Source organism: Acyrthosiphon pisum, unplaced genomic scaffold, assembly GCF_005508785.2.
Source record: "Acyrthosiphon pisum isolate AL4f unplaced genomic scaffold, pea_aphid_22Mar2018_4r6ur Scaffold_21966;HRSCAF=25449, whole genome shotgun sequence".
Taxonomy (NCBI): Eukaryota; Metazoa; Arthropoda; class Insecta; order Hemiptera; family Aphididae; genus Acyrthosiphon; species Acyrthosiphon pisum.
Window position 1 is genome coordinate 84,773 of NW_021771488.1, and position 13,373 is coordinate 98,145.

Below are 13,373 nucleotides of genomic sequence, written 5' to 3' on the forward strand. Positions count from 1 at the left end.
CCTATTAAGATATAATTAACAAGCTATAATTATTATAAACCATGTATAATTATATATATAATATATCTGTTTGATTCTGTTGATTAAACTACACTATTATAAATTATTTCTAAAAAGAATTTTAATCCGTTTGCCATAATATAATAATTATTGTAACGAGGGATAACAATTAACATTAATTATGGTTTGTCGACTAACAATAATTATTAGTGTTCGTTCTTGTTCAAAATTTATCGAGTACCAAACTCAGTGAATTATGCACGAATTCATACTATATAGCACCCCTTCTGTTCGTAAATAAAATCGAGAAAAAAAAACATTTTTTAACATTCTGTTTTTAATTGCCGTTTGCAAATTTATGTTCGGAGCAGGTATCCCTTGTACAATTAGTTTCAGCCGTCCAAGTATAAATCATTATAATATAATGTATTAATGTACTTACTTATCTCGTCGTATTATCGGTGTCGCACCACAGGATTATCAGGAGGGTTCATACGGTAGCTTGGCAACCTAAAATAATTATTTAACCTTGTTCAAGTTTGACGAGTATTATTATTTCATAGCTTGTAATAATAATATAATAAATGGAACAATTTGTTATACATTGAAAATTAGCTTATATTTTGGTATGTTTTTAAATTGAAAAGCTACCTATTATCTTTAGCCCGCAATCCGTTACATTCTAAAAATAAAATATTTTTTTTTCATAAAAGATATTCAATGAAATGTTTATCATATTTTTTATTTTTTGTGGTCTTATGAATATTATGTTTGATTACTATATTACATAATACGTACCTAACGAGCGGTTATTTATATTACCTATCTATATGACTACCTATAAGTAATATTATTGAATATATTATATTATAATAAATTATGTTATTGTATAATATTGTAATTATTAAGGTATTATATTACCTATGTTATACGAACGAAAAAGGGAAGAAAAATATTTGAAAAATCAATCGAGTATAGTTTGATCTCGTTTTCTTATTTAAACTTAAGCCCCCTCTAAAGTTTGACCTAATGACAGACTATATTATGTTTTGCACGGCCGATGTGATATTGCGGTGTAAACGCAACGGCGAGGTTGTTAAAATAAAACGTTGTATAACAATATTATAATATCCCATTGGGGGTCAGATAGATGAGTATTATTATGTACAGATACCATCGCGGAATCGGATAATATTCAAAAAAGTCGAGTTCAATGCAGTCGAAACGCATTTTTTCGACTATATAATATACGTCTATGATATTGTATATTATTATTATATTGTTTCCGGGGCGGTATATCGATTGAACGCGGAAAATAAAAATAAAACGTAAATAAAAACGTTTTCCATCGAACCGTCCGAAAACAACGCGAGCAGACATAAAATATATATACATAATATTATACAGAGCGGCATACCGCGTTTTGCAGTTTTTCCCCGCACGTTGACCCTACGAGAACACACGGCGACCCACCCTGTATATGTGCTCACGCTGCGTGCTTGTGGGTTTTTTCCGTTACGGGTGGAAAAAAAACCCAACCGAAATCCCTCGAGTGCTTGCTTATGGCTCTTCGGTGACGTTTTTTTTTTTTCCGTGTGTGAGAAAATTCGTTCATTTCGTATACACAGTTGAAATATACGTATAGGTATTACACACACATATATATATATTAGATTATATACAGCACTGTCCGGCCCGTTTCTGTTGACGAAGCGTTTCCCGATTTATTTTGGCCAACACATTTCGCCCATTTCGCCGTTGTAGACGACCGTCGAAAAAAAAAAAATTGTACACATCGATCAGCGACGATCAGTCTGACAGTGTTCCCACACACACGCCCGTGATCGCGCACGTCATGACACACGCGACTACACTGCGCGAGTTTCGATAATAACATTATTATTTCCGTTGCTCCATTCCGCGCCACGCCGTCCGGATGTTTGCACTGAACGTCCGTTGTTATATTTTAGTGATCGGTATAATATTTGATATGAAAATTAATATTTACAGTCCGAAGCAAACACAAAAGTTCACAACATATACTTCGTACGCGCTGCACAGAACATCAGTCATCGGACACGCAGTATATATTTTCGTATTTCATTCGAAATCGATATGAGTAATAATATAATATATTAATTCTCAGTGTCCTAGTTATCAGCATATGTTTATCATTCACAACAATAACAATATTATAAGCGTTTGGACATTTTGTGCCGCCGGCAATAAACGACAGATTCGACCCCGCGGTCGTCTCCGCATCACAGTCCATTGTGTAATACACTACTGTAATACGCTCGTGATATAATAATATATATTTATTATTATTATTATATAGCATTGCATCGTAAAAACTGAATGGAAAAATTTTATATTTTCCTTAATAAACGCAATCGAAAATGTCGTATACTGCGTTTACTGTAAAACGCCGGGCTCACGTGTGTGTATGTGACTAACCCGAGGTGTACGTTTATTTTATAGACGCCGTGACACTTTTATTGCAATGCTGTACATTACTGATGTCCTATATAAAATATTAATGATATATATATATGTGTGTGTGTACACTATGAAGTCTATGGTCGACAACCATGGTTTCAACATTCTAGTTTTATATTATTATGTAATAATATACTGTCATAGCTCTACGTCAACGTAGAGTTAATTAGTTATTAGAATCATAACAGTTTTGATGAGCTGATTATCCCATTAATATTCTACTTCTGGCTATATCTACATCTATCCTACTCCACTCCACTTACCTTCTTTTCTACATTTTTAATTGGGATAAACAATCCGTACGATTGTTGTACGGTAAGACTGTAACGGTACGTAGGTATGTACTCCACTTAACTGACATTTAGAAACTTAAAATATAATAGTTCATAAAAATAGTTTTGCAAAAATATAAAATGTATGTAATTTCAGATCTATTATTCACTATTCTTGGTTTTTGGACCATTTTCATAAATAATAAATATGGATAACATTACAAATTACTAAAATGTTTAAACTACCATGATCGTTCTCGTAATTTCCAAACTAGAGTTAAATAAGTAATAACTAAAAAAAAACTAGTTCGAATTTTTATTTCAATACTTATAAATTTTCAGATATCTACCTTAAAATTATCTGCTAAATAATTTACAGTAGATAATGAGGGTTCTCATTTGAAAAAATACGGAAGTTTGTATCTTCACAGAACATTTCTTAAGCCATACAAAAAATACACTCGAGAGATTAAAAAAAAGTGGTCTTAAGGTATACCTATTTGAAAATACTAAAAAAAATAGTTTTAAAATAGCTGCCCAGCTGAAGAAAGAATACTGTTTAATCATCTTTCCGAAAAAATATACAAAATATATTTAGATTTATATGTGATGAATTGAATGCGGAGCGGCGCGATGTTAACTTTTTAGGAGTACACCCGTACAGGGATATAGCTTAGAAAACCAAAAGAAAAAACACTTTCCCAGCGGAGGTTTTCCAATAAAATGGATCTGACGACGGCGATGACAAGACATACGATATAACACACACTATTATAATACGTATATATAATATGCCAATATGGTATATATGATGTATGTGAAAGTATTTCCGAAAACGGTCATCTGGTCGACATACCGCTTGTCCGCAATACAAGTCATGGAATTGCGTATAATATATGTATTACGTGTGTAATCAGCCGTTTGGAATATCGGCAAAACGGTCTCGAAGAATTCGCGGCGGAATTCGCGAACGCTGTTGTCGAAAATCGGTTTTTTTCCATTCTCTGTACAACATGTAAAATCATAATATACAAATAGAACCGTTTCATTCGACCCAACCGACAAATTCCTCTTGGTTGTTTTAAATGTGTGCGAGTATCGAGCTATTTCCTATTCGTACCGTATACCTACGTGGCATATCGTTTTAATAAAAATATTATATTAATATCGTTATTCATATTATTGTACACTCGTTTATATTTTTATACGACGAAATATTATAATAAACCGCGTTGAGGGGTATCTACTATCCAGGACAAGCAGTACTATCTGAATAACAACTTTTTTTTTAATCTTTATCTCATTTTAGACCAATGAGGAAGGGTATCCATAATTGTCATCTAAGATAAAAATAATATATAGACGCATCTGTATGTAAATACTAAATATAATATTATCTAGATACATAAAATTACTCTCTGAAAAGCTATAATTTTGATTAATTTTTTATTTCTTTGAATTTTGTAAGATAAACCGTAGTGTGATAGCTTCGAATAAAATATTATTGTTTATTAAACCCATTATGTAAAATATATACGTTTATATTTTTGTGTTTAAAACTCTAAATTTCACAATTACCCGTATTCTTCGCGGGTTATAGTTGATAAAAATAATTGTTATTCATATTTATTTTGCTTGTATATAAAATATACTACATTTATGGGTTATAAGTATAGGAGTTCAATAAAGTATAAAGCTTAGGATAAAATATTAATTGTTGGTACATCTATATATAAATCTAAGAAAGTTAATAAGTAATACACGGAACGTAGTATACCCACTCTGCACTCATGTATAAACTGTTATTAATTTTAAAATATCATAATTATTTATTTGTATGTTTATCTAGTTGAAATATTATATTATATCAGTTTCTAAAAATAATAATACATATTATTTGTTTATGATACCATCGATGTTTTTTCCAGTCATTTTTTTTTGTTTACAAAGCCAGCATGGCTCGGTTTTATTTTATTATTTCATTTTCAAACTATTTAAATAATACAAAAAACAATAATTTAATTGATTAGTATTGACAATAATACGATGGGTTTTAAATATTAAATCCACTGTCGCATAGAGGTAGGTTTTATTCTATTCTATCGGTAATGGTTTGCATTACTTCCAACATGACTTTTGTTTCATTGATACATTTTGAATGTTTTGTTCACAATATGTAGGTGTTATTATTCTCATTAGTTTGATGGATTATTGTGATGTACATTTTTTTAATATTATAAATGTAGGTAACTATAACTAACAATATTTCTATTACATTAAAACAACAGAATATAATATTATGTGCTGTTTTTGTATAACAATTTTTAATGGTTATTAAATATGGGACACAAGTACTTGAATTACCAGTGGTAGGGGGTGGGAAATTCCAATTCAATTTTTTTATCATCATTTTAGCCATTCTTCAATATTAAATTATTATGACACAATTCAATTACATTACATTTCTATCCCAAGAACAATAAGATGTATATCATGTTTTAAGTCTCGAGAAAATATGTCAAATGTTCAAGAACGAAGAACGAAGAACATAATAATAATAGTAATAATAATAATAATAATAATAACTATGTACATTAATGAATTACAACACGTTCATCGAGCTTTTGTCAACCAAATTGACTGTTTGTTCCTATTCATTCACATTTTTTATAAACTCAATGTCACGGTAAATTATATATTATTCAAGCGATTCGATCTTTTTTTTTTATGACTATTATTACTATTGTTATTATTATTTATCGCTTTCGAATGGTGTATCATATTACATTTTTGATTATAAATGTATTTCTATTAAAGAGACACGGATATGGACGACGTAGAGACAAAAAATATACCCTGGTATTTATGGTGGTAGTGTAACCACTCGGTGGTGTTTTTTTTTTTAACTTCTGGACCACTGAAACTGCAGTGTACTCGGAGAGACAAAACGTACCGAAAGGGCGGGAATTTAATAGAGTTTAATGAAGCAGAAACTCGATTACTAAAAAGAAAAAACTCGTTGGCGTCTCGTGGGTACGATGCCGCGCAGTACTCGCGATTTTTTCGGAAAACTTTTCGATTACCTACATATCTCCCCGTAGTAGTTATAACGCTCAGGCTAATCAAGTCGGGGATGTCACCAAGGTACAACAGGCCTCTTCTTCTCTTCACCCTCCCTGCGAAAGTCCCACAAAAGAATAAATAAAGTACGGTACGGGACTACGGGAGTATTGGAATTTAAAGTCAAAATAATGATGTATTTCCGCGGGGACCGCCGAGGGATAATACGAAAACGGTATATTCTAACCGGCCTAGAAAATATGTGTTCCGTATTTCGGTCACGAGAGAATGCGACGATGGAGTGCGAGGAGTGTTGCACTTACAAGGAACTTTTACGGACGACAAAACGTTTGTTGTCGTGGTTCGCACGTTTCCCGTTCGATCAAATCGATTTCCATCTTGCTAGACTGTACGACTACCTTCACTTTCCCTTCGCACACTCCCCAGAACCTAACACACACTCCAATTGTTCCATCGTTGTTACCCCCCCCCCCTACCATCAAATGTTATTTTATTGCCACGTCCGGAATCGAAGAATACAACGAGTCTGTAGGTATAAAGAATCGTATATATGTACATAGAAATCAAACCGAATTTGTGCCAGTGTGAGTGTAAAAAAAAAACAGAAGGTCCGAGATGTTTATCAAATCGCTTTGTCCACCCTTATTGCATGTCGTCCGTTCTTCGCGGTGAGTCGTTTCGCCAAAGATAAACCGCAGTGTTGTGAGAATAGCCTTTACCCCTCGTTTTCGCAATGACCCTCACTAGAATACGCCAGTTTTAATTCCTAAATATCGCGCACTTCGGGGATAGATATCCAGAAATCCTATTCAAAAGCTCACGTCCAAAATGCGTGTCATCTCTTAAAAGGATTAGGCTGCGAAAATTATGTCACGGCCCATGAATATCTTATAATATACCGTTAGATTTTTGCTCTAATTAATTCGATTTATTTTGTATATTGATACTAAAACTGAAAATAAAGATTTGAAGTAATCAAAAGGTACCTATTGGTTTGATTGTTCTAAAATTAAAAAAGTAGATCAAAATCAATATTTTTTTAATAAGTTCTACTTAAATTTATATATTTTCCAACCAACTTTTACAAGAATTTTTTTTCGATAAATAAAAATTAAACATTTTAATATAAACCATAGTAAATACTTAAGTTGATAGAAAAAAAGTGTTATTATCTTTTATATGATTACCTATATAAGAATAAAATTAAAGTAGATTTTCATATTCTACCTATAGGTTTTGCAGTCGACAGTTTAAATAATTTGACATTTTTTAAGCTTTGAATTTGACTAATTAAAAGTATATTATAACATTAATACGGTTATAGGATGAATAAACATTTTATAATATTATAATATAGATCTGTGATGACCATAGTAAGAAATTTGGAGAAATTCCCTTTTAAAAATAATGGAGTGCCATTTTAAAACACTTATTTCTCTCTAGTTTTCATTTTTTTTTATACATGCAATTCGGATGCATCGGTATTAAATGGTCCCAACTCCTTTGTTTCGAGTGGTCCACGTATGCATTGTACGTGTGTGCGTGTGCGCGCGCGTGCGAGGGTAACGCGGCGAGAGGTTAAATCACGTTGGTATTTTTTTTTATTTTTATTATTTTATTTCTTTTATTAGATGAACTCGAATAATAAACTGGAAAATTAACTGCTATACGGAAAATAAGTACCCACTCGATTATTTTATGAGTGCGCACTCGCGTCTAGGATTTTACTTTATTTATTTTATTTTTTTTGCTCGTGTTTGAAGAGTCAAATCGTGATCTTTTTTTCAAACGTCCGCATATATAGAACTTTGGAAAATATATATTTATTCAAACACAAATCCTTAGTGTATACACTATTTTTATTCAATAGACAACTACTGCACTGACGTGCTGCTTATACATTATACATACACTTTAGACTTGCATGCAAATAGTGTTTGTATTTTACACACACAATTATTTGTTATTGTATTCGTTCGATATAAAAACGAAACAATAATAATATATCAATAACATTATAAATTAATTTTTTCAAATTCTTTAGTTTAAATCGTATACGCATAATTATATACATTTTTGCTAAACGATTATTAAACACATAAATAATAATACTAATAATGAAATAAATAACTTGTTTCAAAAATATATAAATTGTTTTTACATTTATTAAGATTTCTTTATAGTTTGGTATGACATTTTTGCATGCACCGGCAAAGGCTTTTGAATAGGGATATTAAAACAAATGGCGTATTATATTTAATTGCTTTTCCCCGGTTGGTATCGAAGATAATATATAAAATATATTTAATTTAAGTATTCGTAGGTAATTACTAATTAGTAATATTATTGGATTTAATTTTTTGACTTGATTTTTTCTCTAATAATATAATAGTAAATGAAGGGTGGAAATCTATAACGTACTATTGCCAAAATACTGATTTTTCAGGAGAAGCGATTTTCTGTATCTTAAAATTTCCAATGAGAAAAAAAACATTTATAACCAGACAAACCATTTTGAAAAAAAGATTTTTTTAAATTATTTAATAATATATTATTTATATTTAACACGATTCAAATGTGTTAAATATTCCAGAGTTATATTTTTAATTTGATTTAAAACTTAATTACAATTTTTAAAATTAAATTTTAATACTTTTTGGAATAACATTTTTACTTCCCTACAACACGGGTAAAAGTACGTTTTGGCATAACATAAAAAAGTACGTTTTGATTTTCTAAACATTATTTTTATGTATGGAAAAAGTTCGTTTTGGATTAACTTGTCATTTTGAATCGCGCAGATTGACCAAGAAATAGTACGTTTTGAATGTTTTGATCTATTCTGACGACGCTAATCGATGTATCGATATTTTTTCCATAAGAATCGATACCTAACTGAATTCGTCAATTTTGGCAATAGTACGTTTTGGTTTTCCAGCCCTTATATATTCTCTGCCAATAATTGTCTTTGCTCATTCTATTGATCAAACAAGTCAAGTCCTGTAACGTTTATCAAATAACGCTCTAATTTTATTTGGATGTTAATTCAAATAGATATATACACTGATGAATAATTTGATCTCAAAATGTTCTTGCAGGCATTTGATTGCACTTGTGTACCGTCACGTTTGAAAGTCTGATTTGTTAAAAAATTTTCAATTAGCCAACTCATTGTCTAATTTAGTCTTTTGAAACACATTTGTCCCTGATAGGCTGCCAAATTTGCAAAAAATTAAATTATGTACAACATTTTGCCGTTATTTTAATAATTGTACTTTCTGCCACCTAATAAAATATAGAAAATTAAACAAATGTCTTTAGTGATCGTCAGGAAATACAATGATAAAGTTTACTACAAAACTAATAAAACTATAAGATGCTCGATGAAGTGAGACATTGTTTGAACAATAATTTTAAAGCGTAGTGTTTGTGTTGTTAACAAGGCAGTCGTTGAAATTTCGAAACGAATTTCTATACGTTGACTATAAACATAAACAAAACATCTTTATTTTGTTTAGTGAAACCCAAGAGGTATTTTCATTCTAGAAATTCTGTTGTTTAAATGTATAAATAATAAACTATATAATATCATTTATCAGAAGTATTTATATAATATACCAATTTCATTTAAGTATAATATATAACCTACCTATATTGTTTTTACTACAGATAGGTATAATTCAATTTAGTAAATTTTTGTTTTGTGTTTATTGAATATTATCATATAATAAGTATGCGTACTACGTTAAGGAGATCGGGGCCAGTTTTGCCAATTTTCCGAAATTCTATACAATTTTAAAACTCTATTTCATAGTTTAGTTACTACTTTGATTATAATACTTTTCCATTAATCTACAGATCAATACCTATATAAAGGTTAATGAAGTGATGGGGTTAATAAGGAACATTATATCAACGAAAATTACTTCACAGGAAAAACTTTCACGCCTTATGTAAAATAGTGGAATTATTTTTTTATATTAAAAAGAAAATATTTTTCAGGTCAGATCAAACGCTGAATTTTCATTTTAAATAGTGGTAGAAAAATACGTTTGTAAAAGAACAAATATTGTGCATTATTCAAATATATATTTTAGCTCCTATAATAATAATTTTAAAAATCGGACTTTGACCCCACTTGCAAAATATTCTCTTATTTTAAATAAAAAAAAGAATTAATGAAATCTGACTAATCTACTGGGCGTAAGAGGTTTTCCTGTAACACATGTAAAAATGCACCGGCTCCGACGTCCTTAAGACGAATAAGTAAATAACAAAAATGTTACGACTTTATGACAAATGTTTATAATTTGTATTATACATAGTATATATTTCAAGAACAAATAATTTAATAATTAGTAAGTTCTAGTCGTGTACAATGTAGATCTTGTACAATTCCAGGTGGAGCATTAGACATTTACACGGTTATTAATTTTATCCCGACTCCATGTGTTTGGTGGAATTTAGTTAAGAACCACGTGCTATTAATTATAAAACGTGGATCGACCTGCAAAACTTGAGAAAAAAAAAGTTTAAGATTTAAAATGAAAACAAAGAAAAATATGTTTTAAAAAGGTGTGAAATCTGAATGATTTTGATTGGACTGCATTACGCTTTCTAATAAAAAAGCGTGCACGTACCAAGCAGCGCGTTTAAGCTCTACTTAGTCCCGTCCACCTTACACCATCACGTAATGTTTGCACGTGTTTATTTTGTCAACCACCGTGTTAACTCGACGTCGGCTCTTGCATATATGTTCAGGATATACCAAAGCCACTAAAATGTTTTAAACGTTTATGAATAACTAAAAATATATTGATTTACCTTTTTTTCTTTACTTCGAGTTTGATATTTATTCTGAAATAAAATCAAATATTTAAATGAATCAAATGCCATTGGCGTTGGAAATTATTTTTTCACTACCTAGATGAATTTTTATCGTGTTATAATAATAAACCGCTGCGCGTGCAAATATTTGCATAACATATTATAATAACACTAAAGATGTGTACCTACAATTTAATAATATTTGTACTTTTTTTTGCAAAATTTATATTTAATAATAGTTAATCGATAAAAAAATATACGTAATATCGTAGGTAATATTACTATAAAAATATTCATTTGATAACGTTTTATTACAACTATATTATAAAGTATAATAAAATATACTAACGTAGTTTGTTTTTTAAACTAATATATAAAAATTGAATCAAATTGAAGCATTCACATAAAATATGATGTAGCATCAGTGAGTAAAATTATGTTGATATAATAATATCACAATGTCATTATTATACCACACGTATTAAATTTCACACGGCGTCTTGTATAGGCAATTTTGATACTCTACCGATATTGTTTTTATTTACATAAAATTAGTATAATACAATTCGTTATTATTTGCTTATTCTTTTGATAATATTTTTAGTTTTATACGACGAAGTTGAAATTCCCCTTTTATGAGTCGTAAATAGATGTCATACTGCAATATACTTTAAAACGGATTATCGTAGTACTGAACATTGTATACTTTAAGGGCAGTGTAAAATATAGACATGTAAGGTTAGCTTAGGAAATATAATATTATATGAGAGCATAATAACAACAATGAATGTATAATACAAAAATATATATAAGACCGTCCTAGTAAACTCGGCACCAATATAATATGTACATCCACCGACAATCAGTAATTAATATAAAACTTAAACAGGTAGGTACATGTATGTCGGATGACACATTGGCGTGATGAATTTTGTTTAATATTATAAATTATGATAAATCTACTTTAATGCTAAAAGTACAATAATAAAATATATGCTACACTCATATAATATTTTGGTATATTTTAGTGAACGATGGTTATTACATATTGATATTATGGTGGGAGTGATTAGTGCACCAAGTGGGAAGGGCGGAGAGACGATGTACTATTCCACTATTATCTTAAACTTAGTACCGCAATTAAACGTTTATATTGGGCCATCGTATTTTTTGTATTTAGTATTTCGTGGAATTTGATTTAAAAAAACATAATATTCAAATTAAATGATAATATTATTATGATCATAAATTAGTATTACTATAATAACGAAACTAAATAAATTAGACCATTTAAAAATTCATAAATGGATTTATTATTATCATCAAGTCCAGTCTTGTAAAAGATACTTTTAAAAAGTATTCAAGTACAGATACAGATACTTATTTTCAAAAGTACTTAAAATACGTATCTGAATACTTGAAAAAAAAAGTATTTAAGTACAAATACAAATACTTTCAAATACTTTTTTTTTAAATGTGCTTTACTTTTTTACCCTGGCCTAATGAGTAATGACTTTATAGATAAATTGAATCATTAGTAAACTGAATTAATTTTTTATTTTAGCACCATCTAGTTTTAAATTTTGAAATATAATAAAATCAGCACGATACAAATGGCGTATTAATGCTTGATGCTTTTAAGTTTTAACTAGTACACAATCCATAGTTTAGTCGAAGGGGGCCGTTCTTACAATGTCCGGTTAAAGTTAACCGACACTTAACCGGGCATTGTCATTGCCCTAAATACCTAAAATGGTTACAAATGTAACCATTGAGTTGGGTGTATAATGTCTATAATTCGAGTAAAGGTATTTCAAATAGTGAAATTTTATTAGGAAATCGACGGACTGTATAGTGTATACATTCCATTAAATTATAGACCACTAAAAATATTACAATATATACCAAAATACAACGATGAACGATCTATAAATAAAAATGTTGTACAATTTCAAATTTGTATCATTTTATTTAACTTTGGCGTCCCTGTAAATAAAGTAAGACGAAAAAAGCATTTAAAAATGGTATTTGATTTTAAATACAGATACTCTCAAAAAAGTATTCAAATACTGTGCCCGAGTACTTTTTTCAAATGTATTTAGAATACGTATTTGAGTACTTAAAAAGTATTTGAATACTTTTACTCAAATAATTTTACTCAAGTACTTTACAAGACTACATCAACCTTGTTTTCAATTATCATTACAATATAATTTGACTGTTTAAATTTAAATCTTACAAAACCTAACAATAATAAGCATTATTTAATAAGATAAAAATAATATCTGTTATGGAACTAGGTAAAATGTAGGGGCCTATATTAAGGGCCTATATGTAATCATATATAGTTTAGAAATATTTTTTATTCAAATAACAAGATATACAACTATCTCAAAAGACCATAATATGTAGTGAATTATTGCCAATGGCCCTCGGTTCAGTGTTAATTCATAATAATGTTACATACATACATGCTTTAAATTGTTAATTAGTGCAGAGTTCCACAACTAAATTTTTTTTTTCCAATTCCAGCTCTATGTTTGCGAATATAATATATAATAATATTATCTATGTTTTCCATTTAATTAACACCACACGAGCATCGGACAAAAATAGACCGTTACGAACGTGTTAAATGGTTAATGGCGAACGTGTATGCCAATAAACGTCATACGATATGACTCATATCCAGCA